This window comes from Protobothrops mucrosquamatus, unplaced genomic scaffold (genome assembly GCF_001527695.2).
Source record: "Protobothrops mucrosquamatus isolate PMUCROS unplaced genomic scaffold, P.Mucros_1.0 scaffold271, whole genome shotgun sequence".
NCBI classification, from domain to species: domain Eukaryota; kingdom Metazoa; phylum Chordata; class Lepidosauria; order Squamata; family Viperidae; genus Protobothrops; species Protobothrops mucrosquamatus.
In genome coordinates this window covers 821065-834719 of record NW_015386616.1, presented here as the reverse complement: position 1 = coordinate 834719, position 13655 = coordinate 821065, and the positions used below count along the sequence as shown (strand labels likewise).

Here is a 13655-nt window from a genome sequence, read left to right as displayed (position 1 = left end):
ACTGGTCGAAGGGAGGTGTTTGGTAGGAGGCGGTCTTGCAAATACCTAGGTCCATTGCCATGGAGCGCTTTAAAAGTTGTTACTAACACCTTGAAGCGCACCCGGAAGGCCACCGGCAGCCAGTGCAGCTCACGCAGGAGAGGTGTTACATGGGAGCATCTAGAGGCCCCCCAAATCCCCCGCGCAGCCGCATTCTGAATTAGCTGGAGCCTCCGGGTGCACCTCAAGGGGAGCCCCATGTAGAGAGCATTGCAATAGTCAAGCATCTGCAGCAGAGTTTGTGGCAGCCCTTCGCCAAGCTTCATGCCAATATGAGTTCCCTGACCTGAAAGACCATCTCAGAGATAGGCACGTTTGCAGCCTGCATAATAAAAAATTACAGCAGCACCTATTCTCCATGGAGAAACTGACTTTCCAAGACACATTGAAGGAAGTCATGGTGGAAGAGGCTGCCAAAGGGGCAACGAAGACTCTCTGGCCACCTAAAACACACACCAGCCCCACAGCGATCCATCAAGAAACCACAGAAGGCTTGGGGGAGGTGTGAGAGTGAAGAAATCGATCGTTTGCGGAGAGAGCCACCCAGACGGCCACGCTCCACAGAGCAAGCAACTTCCCCACAGAGCTGCACAAGCTGCGGGGGACAGCATGAAAGAGCAAAGTACAGATTCCGCAAAGCAGTATGCCATGCCTGTGGAAAGCAAGGGCACCTTGCCAGAGTTTGCAGAGGTCATCAGCAGGAAACGAAACCTGCAACACAACAGCACACAGGGAAATGGCCCCCAGGACAGAACAGAGTTGAATACTGCTCAGGAAGGCATAGCATCCAATGCACAGGGGTCCAACATTCCATCAAAGAAAAGATAAGACTCCAACTAAGACTGCAAGGGGTCCCATGCTCCATGGAGCTAGATACTGGATCGGCCCTGTCCATTATCTCCTCCAGGACTTTTGACCACATTTGCAAACATAGCTGATGGTGGGTCCTGCTCAAATCATCGAGCTTAGTGCTAACGGACTTCCAAAACTGCTGTGTTCCCATAAGAGGGGAAGCTACCATTAGAGTACAATTCAGAGAGTTCGAGGGTCCCCTCAGCATAGTGGTTGTAGAGGGACTGTGCACCAACCTCACAGGACTGGACTGGTTTGAGGCCCTGGGCATCAGGGTGACGGGCATCCATCAAAAACAAATAGCTGATCTAGCAGCAGTATGCCAACAGTATGCTGACATATTCAGCACAAAGTTGGGTCAATACAAAGGGGCACCCATTTCACTCAACCTCGATCCAGCAGTAACTCCAATCCGATTAAAACCGTGCAGGGTTCCTTTTGCATTGAAACCAAAAATTGATGCGGAACTAGACAAGCTGGTACAGCAGGGAGTGCTCCAACCGGTGGACTGTAGCCAGTGGGAGACTCCAATAGTGACCTCAGTTAAGCCTAACGGGGATGTCTGCATCTGCGCACACTACAAGTGCACCATAAACAAGGCACTACAGCAACATGCTTACCCTGTAGCAGTAGTGAGCCACATCCTCGCTTTGTTCCAGGGAGGCCGAATCTTCGCTAAGTTAGACCTCACCCAGGCTTACCAGCAGCTGCCAGTAGACAACGCTACTGCAGAAGCACAAACAATCGTCACACACAGAGGTGCATTCCACTTGCAGTTTGGGGTAAGTGTAGCACCAGGGTTGTTCCAAAGTATTATGGAACGAACACTGAAGAACACTGAAGAACATTCCTGGTGTCTGCCCATATTTTGATGATGTCCTGATCGCGGGGGAATCAGTGGCAGTCTTGTCGGAACGTCTCCGTGCAGTACTCCAACCTTTCCATGAGGCAGGCCTAAAACTCAAGAAGGAAAAGTGCCAGATTGGCATGGAATCCACAGAATTCCTGGGTTTCCGCATTGATGCTGCCGGAATCCACCCATCTGAAACAAAGCTAAAGGCAATTCAGCAAGCCCCCACACCAAAATCCAAGGGGAAGCTACAACATTCCTGGGCTTGCTCAGTTTTTACCACTCCTTCTTACCACATAAGGCTGCCCTGGCAGAACCACTACACTGCCTACTGGACAAAAAAATGCCCTGGATCTGGTCGCACACCCAAGACAAAGCGTTCAAGGTGGTAAAATCATTGTTATCCTCGGACTCCATCCTAGCTCATTTCAATGAAAACCTACCAGTAACACTAGCCTGTGACACTTTGCCATACGGCATTGGGGCAGTACTAAGCCACAGGATGCCAGATGGTAGAGAGGCCCCCATCGCATACTATTCTAGAACATTATCATCAGCTGAAAGAAACTATGCCCAGATAGACAAGGAAGCCCTTGCCATGGTGGCTGGCATTAAGAAGTTCCACAACTTCTTATATGGACGAACCTTCACCATCTTTACAGACTACAAACCTCTGCTTGGTCTCTTCACAGCAGACAAACAGACACTGCAGATCCTGTCTCCGCGAATGCTACGATGGTCCATTTTCATGGCTGCATACTGGTACCAGCTAGTCTACAAGCCGGGTAAGGAAATGGGCCACACCGATGCTCTCAGCCGACTGCCTCTACCGTAGACTGATCTGGACCCAGCTCCAGCTTGTCATATCCTGGTGATCCAGGACCTGCCTGAAGCACCCCTACATGCAGGGGACATTGCAGCTGAAACCACATGGACAGAACGCTTAGCCGCATCCTCAACTGGGTGTTAAGGGGATGGCCAGAGACCCGGCCAGGCCCTGAGTTCCATCACTACGCTTTGCAGAAAAATGAACTGTCGGCCCACAAGGGATGTGTGCTGTGGGGCAGGAGGGTCATCAATCCACCCAGTCTTCGCTCCAGGGTGCTGGATTCGTTACACGAGGGGCACCTAGGAATTGTTCGAATGAAGGTTCTAGCCAGGAGCTACTTGTGGTGGCCAGGTCTGGACAAGGACATTGAGAATCAAGTAAGGAGTTGCCAGGCCTGCCAAGAAACCCTACTGGAGATGCCACAAGCACCAGTGCACTGCTGGGAGACCACGCCCGCCCCATAGTCTCGCGTGCACATTGACTTTGCAGGCCCCTTCCAAGGGCAGGTGTTCCTAATTGTAGTAGACAGTTATTCCAAGTGGTTGGAAGTGGCACCAGTCTCATCTATGACAACAACCAGGGTCATCCAAGAGTTGCGCCGGCCGTTCGCCATACATGGTCTGCCAGATGTAATCATGTCTGAACACAGGGCACAATTCATGGTAGGAGAGTTTCAATCTTTTCTCAATGCCAACATGATTTGGCATGTAACATCTGCTCCATTCCACCCCGCGACCAACGGTCAGGCTGAACGAATGGTCAGGACCACAAAGGAGGCGTTCAAGTGGATGATAACTGGGGACTGGAATCACCACCTGGCGAACTTCCTCCTGTGTCAACACACAACTCCCAGTACCGCAACAGGTCAAAATGGAGGTACGAAGGGCCATAGAGCCACAGCCACTCACGGGCGACCTAAACAGCCATCACGACTCTGTTCAACTGGAGATGGACTTCCACTTGAACAGGACTCTCCAATAGCATTGCGGTGGTCCATCAGAATCCGCAGGCCCCCAGCCTATCTCAAAGACTATGAATATTGAACAGACTGAGGATGATAACTATCCTAGGGAAAAGGGGTGTTATGTATTGAATATATATGAAGTTGTGTTAATCCCTGTTAAAGTGAAACTAACTTAACTCCAGCTGCTTGTGAAGCTAAAATGAAGCTAACCTTTAGATGACCCTGACTGTTAACTCCAGCTGTTTTGGAGGGAAACTTTGAACATTCATATTTGGGCAGGTTTTTTAAGTATTGTGATTGGTGGCCTTAGAACATAAATTACAGGCAATTGCCTGCAGTTCTCCAGTTCTAGTTTGAGTCAATAAATAACATTGTAACTATGCTGGTCTGCTCCTTGCCTATTGAAGCCCACTACACAATAGTCCCCAAAAGGGAGCCTGGCTAAATGGCCAATCATAGATACCGTTAGCTGCAATAAAAAACTAGACAGGCTTAGTACTGCAGTTGGATGGCAGATCACCAGAAACAATTGGCTAGACCAGATGTGTCAAACACAAGGCCCACGGGCCAGATGCAGCCCATCCAGGCCCCAAATTTGGCCCCTGGAGCTGTTCCAGAAATAGCAAGGGACCGGCCCCCGCTGCCCCAGCCCTGGCCCATCCCAACCTGGCTGGGCGCCTCCCAGAGCACGCACAGGAAATGGTGAGCGCTTGGAGGCTGGTGGTGCACAGGAGCAGCTGCAGCTCATTTGCCTCACCCCACTCTACCTCTCCTGGCCTCGCCCCACTCCTCCTAGCCTTGCCCGTCACGCCCGGCCATGCCCCGTTTTACTGGGTCTCTCCTTGTCCGGCTCTGCTTTGCCAGGCCTCGTCTCACCATGCCTGGCTCCACTTTGCTGGGCCAGGCACCAAAGTGCTGCTGAAAACAGCAGAGTCTGTGTCCGCGTCTGCCTTGCCCAGGTCAACCAAGCTCTCCATGACGCGCTACAGCTGATCCGAGGCATGGGTGAGCTTGTAGCAGGCGAACACACAGACTCTGCTCTTTTCGGCAGCCCTTCTTGCCTCTGGGGCTGCTGCTTGCCTTCCTCTGCACTAGCGCCTCCATGCCCTGCTCACCAGCCTGGTCTCACAGCCTGCAGGCCTTTTCTTTCACTGGGATCGCCCCACCCCCGAGTGGGAAAGCCATGGCTGGCAGCTTCCTTCCTGAGCATGGAGGAGACAGAATAGGAGCTTTGGAGATCGCTGGGGCTGTCGGGGGGGGGGACATGGCAGGTGAACAGCAGCAGCTTGCGGTTTCTGGCATGGGGAGGTTGGAAGCAAAACTGCCCTTTCGGCAGGTGTAGAGTCAATCCCGGCATGGAGGCAATGGAAGGGTGGGTGAACTAAAAGGGAAGGCACTGCTCCACACATTTTTTTTAAGCTGCCAGAGACTCCAGACCAGCGGTTCTCAACCTATGGGTCGCGACCCCATTTGGGGTCGATCGACCATTTCACGGGGGTCGCCAAGCAAGGCTGTCCGCCATTTTTTTCCCTTTTCCGGCGGGTGCCTTACCTCCCTTGGGCTGGGCCAGCTGGTGGTCAGCCTGCTCCGTCTCTGCCGCTTGCCAGCTACGCCTCGGCCGGCGCAGGGGGCGGAACCAAGCATGCACGGCGCTCCCGGGCAGGGAAAGTCCTCGACTTACAACCGGTTGGGTAGTCCTCAACGTACGACTGGTTTAGTCCTCGACTTACAACCGGTTTAGTCCTCGACTTATGACCGGTTTAGTCCTCGACTTACGACCGGTTTAGTCCTCGACTTATGACCGGTTGGGGGTCGCGGCATTAAAAAGTTTGAGAACCACTGCTCCAGACAGAGATTTCCCATTTTGACCCTTCCCCTATGGTTTCCTCTTGCTCCATGGCTCTCAGCTCACCTCTCCCAGAACTTGCACATATGTTTGTGTGTGTGTGCGTGCATGGGGGAGAGGGTCTCACTTCCTGCAGCCCCAGGCTGTGACATTGGGAAGGAAAATAACTGGAGAGGCGAGAGAAGCTGTGATGGGAGCTTCTTGCAGCCTTCCACAGGGCTGGGGGCGGGAGCTGAGGGGGGCAGGGCGCAATGCAATTGGCAGCACGTTGAGAAAAAGAAACAAGTACTCCAAAAAAGCAGCCTTCATTAGTTTGCAGCCTGCCATCGCAGAAGGTCTCTGTTGAAGGAAGGAAGGAAGGAAGGAAGGAAGGAAGGAAGGAAGGAAGGAAGGAAGGAAGGAAGGAAGGAAGGAAGGAGAGGCAATTCGGTTGGAAACGCCCCAGTTCAAAGGAGAAAGCTATTTTGTGTTCTGTTTTGTCACAGACAGAACTTTGTTGGCAATCCAAGTTAACATTGGTATTCTTGAATTGTGAGGTCTTAGGAAAATATCCCCTTCTTATATGTTGCAAACAGCCATTTCCAGTGGGGAAAGCAGGACAAAGCAGAGTGGGGAAAATATTTTCCTTTGGTATATTTCCAGTCTGAATTAGACCAAGGCAGGCTCCTTACAGGAGAGCCCTTTTAAGGATTATGTATTAATAGAAAAACAATTAACCTACCTCTGCTCATAAAAGATAAAGCTGTTCCACATAAAAAACAGAGGAGCTCTTATTAACTATCACAGCCACCATTTTGACAATTTTGCTGTACTGTTGTTTGCGGACACCCCCACTAAAAGCAAGCATGGGATAAACTGAGCCTGGTTTGTTCTCAGTCTTTTAAGTGGCCACAAACTACTAGCAAAAGTGAAGTTTGATCACAAGGCAAGAAGGCATCGAGAAATGTTTCCCCTTTTGCATTTGAGCATCCAAGAAGGGACAGGAAAGGAGAAAGGGAAAGAGGAAAGACAAAGAAAAAAGAAGGAAAGAGGGGAAGGAAGAAGAAAGAATAAAGAGGGAAGGAAAAAAGAAAAGGGAGGAAGGAAGGAAGGAAGGAAGGAAGGAAGGAAGGAAGGAAGGAAGGAAGGAAGGGGATTACAATGAGAGAGAGAGAGAGAGAGAGAGGGTCTGAGGGAAGTGCTGCCTTAGCACTTGGCCACCAGCAGCCTTGCTGCCCTTTTGCCATCCCCTTATCTTCTCCTCCTGATCTCTCCTGGTGGTCTCCCATCCTATTGCTGAGGATACTTTAGTTACAAAGCCAGATTTCCTCATATAGAGAGGGAGTGGGCCTCCCTATGACTCACATACTTTGCCCTCCCACACAAATCATGAGCAACTTGGCCAAGGAGAGCAAGAACAGCAGCAGCAGCTTTGAGGAGGAGGAGGTAAGCACAGCAGGACACCCCCTTGGGATAGCAGGGCTGGGCTGGGCTGTGGGGTCCCGGTGCCCTGGGAGCTCGACCAGGCTGGATCCCCCCAGCCCCGCCCAGACCACACAGGTGTCCCCCACACAAGCGATATCAAGCTGACCACGCTCACCTCAACTGTGCCCACCCTGACCAAACCCACCCGGCCCCCCAAAGTCAACCACAACCCTGATGTGGCCCTCAGTGAAATTGAGTTTGACACCTCTGGGCTAGACTGAGAAGCTGAAAAAAATATCCTAGAAGAATCCAATAGTGAATCACTTTCTTGTTGTTAAAAATACTACAATAGCCATGTCTATAAAGTCAACAGGAGTTGAATTTGACTGAGAGGGAACTTCGAATGTTTATACCTACCGGTAAATCACTTTCCATGGAATGCACAGAGAGTTCTTAATATTGGCATAGAAATGCAATTGAGTTTATTATATTTGTTGGCTACTTTTTAAACAAAGAAACTCTAGGTGATTGACAACAACATGTAGATGGTGGCTGTACAAAATCAAGTGCCCACCCTTTTATAATACAACCAAATCTAAAATTTTAGTAGGTATTTTCATTACTAGTAATGGAGGCAGTATTAGTGCCTTTTATCTTTCCTGTGACCTATCCTTTTATAAGGGACATGCAGGAATTATTTAGAAAACACTCAGTCAAGCTTGGATTCTGATTGGTTAATTTGAATTTTTGGCTCTTCTGTGAAAATTTCCACTCTTCATTATTATATCTTTGTGAAATTTTGCAAAGCCATTCTTTTTCTTGAACACAATTTTCCCCTGAAAACTTTCCCGGGGCATTACTATAAGTGTGAGCTGTTTTGGAAACTTGAATTCTCTACTAGGCTCTTCTTTTAATTATTAGGTAATTTATTCTCTGTTTTTATTTTCCTCTCCAAAAGCAATTGACTGTATTTATGACTCTTTTTGCTTGGTTCTAAAATAAATTTAGAATTTTAAATTGCATAGTCCATTTCCTACTTTGGAGGAGGGAAGTGTAAACCCCCATTTGCTGTGATAGACCAGGATGTTTTCTTGACTTCCCACTTTAGTGCCAAGCTTCTTTCTGCTTGCATGATTGTTTTGTGTAATTCACAATTTTGTAACCTTGCATCCTAGCTAAAAGGAGTATATTTTCATGATAAGTTAAAAATATATGGAAGGGATAGTTGGAATCACTTCATGATAATCAAATTCTACTTCAAACTGAACATTTTTGTAGAAGGGTATATATATCATAAACTGAGATGTTACCTGCAGATGAGAGCAGCCAATCAAACAGATAGTAACATGGACCTGCCCTGTAATTTCCCCATTGGGTTTTACAGATGCCCACTGTGTCCTCTCTGTTCTCCCCCTCCCCAAGAATTAGGAATTATCATCAGAGTCAATTGTTGCTTAATGTAAATAAGTGTGCTGATTCTCAGCATGCTTTTCTCATAAAACTTAGTTTGCATGTTTCTGTGATTTTAAACCAACAGTCCAAAATGACCTCTCTGTAGAATTTGTGTAGTATAGTGATTTGGAGATGACTAAATTCTTACTGAAAAATTACTAAAGGCATATACAGTTTTAAAAGCAGAAAGTCCTGCGCCTGGTTATGTTCAGGTCCTCTTTTTTGAAAATGGCTTACCTGGACATTAAATAGTGTTTTTATGCAGAACAAGTGAAGGTTATCTCTTTCAGTAGAAGACTCAAGGAGCTTCCTAGGGCACAAACAGCTGTTTGCAAGAGTCAGTCCAGGATATTTTGCTACTACCTCTGTTCTGCTGCTTGCTTAAATTATTGGCCCCAACTTGACAGCACAATAGCACTGGAGTTGCTTTTCAAGAAGCATTAATCACCACAACCCTTTTTCAGCTTTATTATCTCAAAGGACCTGCCTATCTACTTGCCTGCCTGCCTGGTTGGTTACAAGAGAATTGTATTTATATTTTCTGGATGGTGAATAAATAAAACAGGGGGGCAAATGTTCCATAGTGCATCAGGGTGTACAGAAGAAAAGGAGGCATGGCTCTTGCATTAGTGTTCCTAAACAGGCATGGCTTTTCTGCCCCATTGTTCCAAAGAGCTTGGTATTTTGAAGGTCTTGTTCTTGCTTACCAGAAACTTCTCAAGAAAGCAAAGCTTTACATGTAACAAAGTTTTACTCACAGCACATATTATAGGATGCCCTGGTTGCTCCGTGTCTGCTTGTAGGCTTTATGTGTTTACAGTCCTGATGCCAACTGAGAAAGAGACAGAGATTCATTTTACGTGTTGTTGAATGATAAGGTAGCAAAACAAAGTACTGGAGGCTTGGGGAATTTAAAGTGTAGGATTTATTTACCTAACTTAATCCCATAGGAAAATGAATAGGTCCCTCTTGAATAGGTCACACTGCCAAATTCATGCAACAATGTTTTTCCTTCCTTTTTAAACAAATGTAAAGCATATATATGTGAGTTTGCATGAATGCACATGTATTACAGAATTGCATTAGGGCTAGGTTGCTGATGGAGTTTTTAAGCCTTTCCCCCAATAATGTTCCAGATTAAAATGCTCCCTACTAAATGTACAATATGCTATAGGGAAATATATTGATTTTTGTGAACTGGAATATATTGTTCTCTCTGTCTTCCTGTCCCTTCCCCCAGATCTTTTATTCCTCTAGCTGAATTCTGAGATCTAAACAAGGATAGAACATAATAAATGAGCTATTGTGGTTGACCTGCATAATTGTTTTGTTCTTTCAAATTTTAACTTTGCATAAGATTACAATTGACAGATTCTACTTATTTATGAACTGAAAGTGGATAGAACTTGACTACAGATTCTCTACTTTAAATCTTACAATTAAAAATAATTTTCTCCCCATATCAGTGGCAAATGAGAAAATGTACGTTTTGAATAATTGGATGAGTGAAGCTTAGAAATGATATGTGTTCATGTATAGTATTTTATCCCACAGCTTCTGTAACTATTATGCATGTATATGTATATTAGGAGTGAGTATATACTTGTATACTGTATATGTCATATCGATGAATATTCATTTAAATCATATTAAATATTAAAAGGAAGATTCAGAAATATAGTATCATTTGATTATGTAGGGGCTATTGTCAAAATAGCATGTTACTTTGATATTTCTTTGCCTTTGTGCTTGGTATCTACAAAGAGAAACTAGTTTCTTAGCAACTAAAATGTTTCCTCAAACAAGGCCTTCAATGGAACAACCTTTGTAAGGGGAAAAAAGCATCAACAGCCTAAAAAGCAGCTCCCTTGGAATGCAGAGAGAGAGAGAGAGAGAGAGAGAGAGAGAGAGAGAGAGAGAGAGAGAGAGGAGAACAGTATTAGCTTGCAGACAAGGATGATTTAACTCTTGTTCTGCCATCAGAGAGGCAAACAGTTTGCAGCAGGTCTGCAGCATAAAGGTTTAGAGCCCTGTAAAGCCCTGGCAGCATTTTCTTTTCTTCTCATTCATTCTCACCAACATACTGACTGCGGGGTCATTGCTGCTCTCATTTCATTAATGGTGAACAGAGGTGAAGACACAGTGACTTGCCCAAGGCCACTCAACAAGATCATGATAGAGATGGCAGTAGACCAAGTCTTTTACATCAAATCTTGCATCAATTAAATGGAAGAAAAATCGAAATTCAGATGCACTTTAAGAAGCTGGGAAGAACTAAGTGTGCTGACTTTTGATTTTGGACATGAGCAATGCTATTCCTGCCAGATATTAAAGCCTGCAGATTTGACTGGGTGGGTCTCCTACAACATGAGGCTTGTGACTTTCTCTCTTTGTAGATTCTTAGCATCTAGGTGCTGAAAGCACATGCGGTTGGATATTTAGTACAAATGGTGACCAAATTATATTTTCTTCCAGAGGATTGCAATACTAAAAATTCATTAGCCTAATATAACACTATTCTCAGTGCTTAAAAACTGAACAAGGCTTTTACCTTGATTTAATATTTTTTTAAAAAATGTGTAACTGCTTCTTCACCCTGTTAAATTCAACAGGCCTCACTCCCAGGTAGATATAGATAAGATGGCAGCTTTTATCCTGGAGGCAATGTTATGAGGTACATTTTGTGTAAAGTTGTCTCTTTGTTGATTTTTTAAAAACTCCCACATGCTCAAATGCAATTTTTGTAGCATTTAGTTTCCCAGGTCACTATTTTCTGAAAAATTCTAAAAATTGGGTGCTTGACCTGTGTTGTTGATTTCTATAATTTCAGAGCAGAGCATATGATCTGTAGACACACATTCATGAGCAATTGTAAAAGTGTTCCATTTTTATAGCCTGACTACAGGTAATATTGGTGACCTACTGGGAGGTTTTACACCATTTTTACAGAAACCTACACTTATGGTTTTAATAACAGTTGAAGTATAAAAATGAAATTGGTAAACCACTTTTCTAATGTGGTGGTAAATGTTCAAGATTTGCTTTGTGGCTGTTATCAAATATACAGGAGTAAGCCCAGAAAGCAACTTCACCTTTTAACCTAGCTACCATATATTATCAGCCTGTGTTCCACACAATTCATGGACAGCCTGCTATATTTCTGTTACAATACTTTAGAAGTTATTTTGCTCCAAAAGATTACAGTAACTCTTAAAGACAAATGCTGACAAACACATAAAAAAATCCAAAATTTAAAGAAGGATTAATAAAGTTGATGCTTAATGTATTAAAAAATTTCAACATAACAATTTGGTTATTGGCAGCAGAGGATGGTCTAAATGAGCTCAAAAGAATACATCTAATTCTGTGATTTTGATTCCAGGGCATGAAGTTCTACCTAGCCGTCATAGATAAAGGGATAGTAAATGTCTCCAAGCAGTTATATAATTTTTATTTCTGTTATTAAGCAAAGATTAAAGACAGAATTGAAAGGATCCCTGTATTATCCTTTCCCAATAAAATGTGAAAACTCAGAGGAATTTAAATGACTATTTTGCAACAAGATAAATTCCTGACAAAAAAATAATTAGTTTTGTATTCAGGGAAGGATGATAATTTCTCTACTATATCTAGCAATTCAGTTAAAATGGTTCTATTATGCCCAGTGAATCTTTGTTTTTTGTGAAATAGAAGAAAATAAAACATCTTAAATTACAGTACTGGTAGTCTTTGACCTATGACCACTATTGGGACCAGAATCTCATTCACTGAGTGAAACAGTCATTAAGCAAGTTGCCATGTGATTGCTTTGCTCAATGACTATAACCCCATCATTCCTGGTTGCAATCATTAAGTGACCTTGCAGGTTGTTTAGTGGACAGAGTCCCAGATAAGGAACACAGGCTCCCTTGGTATGTATGTGTGTATTGGGGGGGGAGAGGAATGGGGGGAGGCCCTGGAAGGCTCCATTCAGGGACTGAAAATCTTGCCTGCCAAAATTCAAGCATGTTTTTCAGCCCCTAAGGGAAGAAACATTTGTGACTGGCCCATACCAAGTCTCCCTACCCACCTAAGGCACTCTGTGCTCTTTACCTTACCCCTCTGCCTTTCCTCTCTCTGAATGGAAGGGAACTCCTTGGCAGGGTGCAAGGATGGAGCTCAGATCTGATGTAGGAATGGAGCTCAAATCTTCAGCTCCACTAAACCATTTCTCCACTCTGCCAAAAGAGTTCCGCTCCCCTCAGCAGGGAGCTCTTAAAGCCAGTCCCTAGAGCTGAAAGGGAGCAGCTTGCAACCTTCCCTGCTGGCTTCTCCATTGACTTTGGAGAAGACTACTAATGGCAACCGATTGAGGATGCTTGGCAACCATATGCAAGTGTGAATAGGTTGCCAAGTAGCCAGATCATGTAACTATAGGGATGCCAATGCAACATTTTACAATGACCAGAAGTGCTTTACAGTATATGCCAAAAAGCACCTTTCCAATGCCATCGTTAATTCTGGACTGTTGTAAGTTGAGGACTATCTGTATACATTTTAAAATTTATTTTTTAATTTAATACTGAAATTATAAGTTTTGTTCTTCAGTAAGAATTCTGCTATCTTACCGAGTCAAATGTCTGTGTATATATGATTTTTTTTAAAAAAAAGTCCAAACAAGTTTAAGTGAGCCAGAAACCCTTGGTCTCTAATATCAGATGATAATAATTGTCTGAGAAAATAAATTATTACATGCTCAGAGGCATTCAGTTTTTATTGTCAAGAGCAACTCTGGTCTTCTGCACATTCCCTTTTCCTCCTGTCTTCAAATGGTGCAATGTGAATTACTTAGAAGCTTATATTTCTGGCTTTTGATGAAACATTGCTCACCATTATATTTGAAGCTGATAGAAGTGCAGGTCTTTATTTAATGTTACTTTGCAATTTGCTCTGTGGTGCCCTTTCATTTACACTAAATTCAAAGTCCTATGTCATCCTAGTTTACCAGAAGATTCTCCTGGCAAACCCCATTGAAATATTTAGGGGCTGTGCGTATGATCAGATGTGCTCAAACCTAGGTTTCCCTGATTTCAGTGAGGATTGAACAAGATTACTCCTGGTAGATTCTAGCTAGTGACCACAGAAAGTTTGTAATCATTAATTCTCCCAAGATGGCTAATTGGAAATGAGGCCTTCAGCTGCATCTGCACTTACATTATTGCATAGCAGAGTGTCTATGTGTGTATCTGCAACAGAGCCAGAGTATTCAGACAGAGTGTCTATGTGTGTATCTGCAACAGAGCCAGAGTATTCAGAGGGAAGCTGCCTTCAGATTCTTTGGCAAGTTCTCTTGTTCTCTTTAGAGCCATCCTGCTTTGAAGCCAGGCCTGGATCTTATGTCTGTACTGACGTTTGAAACATGAAGAGGGAGCTGAAGCAG

At 44.6% G+C, this 13655-nt stretch overlaps 1 pseudogene; it reads left to right on the top strand.

The window, feature by feature from the left end:
* Positions 1-2671: 2671 nt before the first annotated feature.
* Positions 2672-3613, top strand: LOC114922495 (annotated as a pseudogene).
* The last annotated feature ends 10042 nt before the right edge of the window (positions 3614-13655 follow it).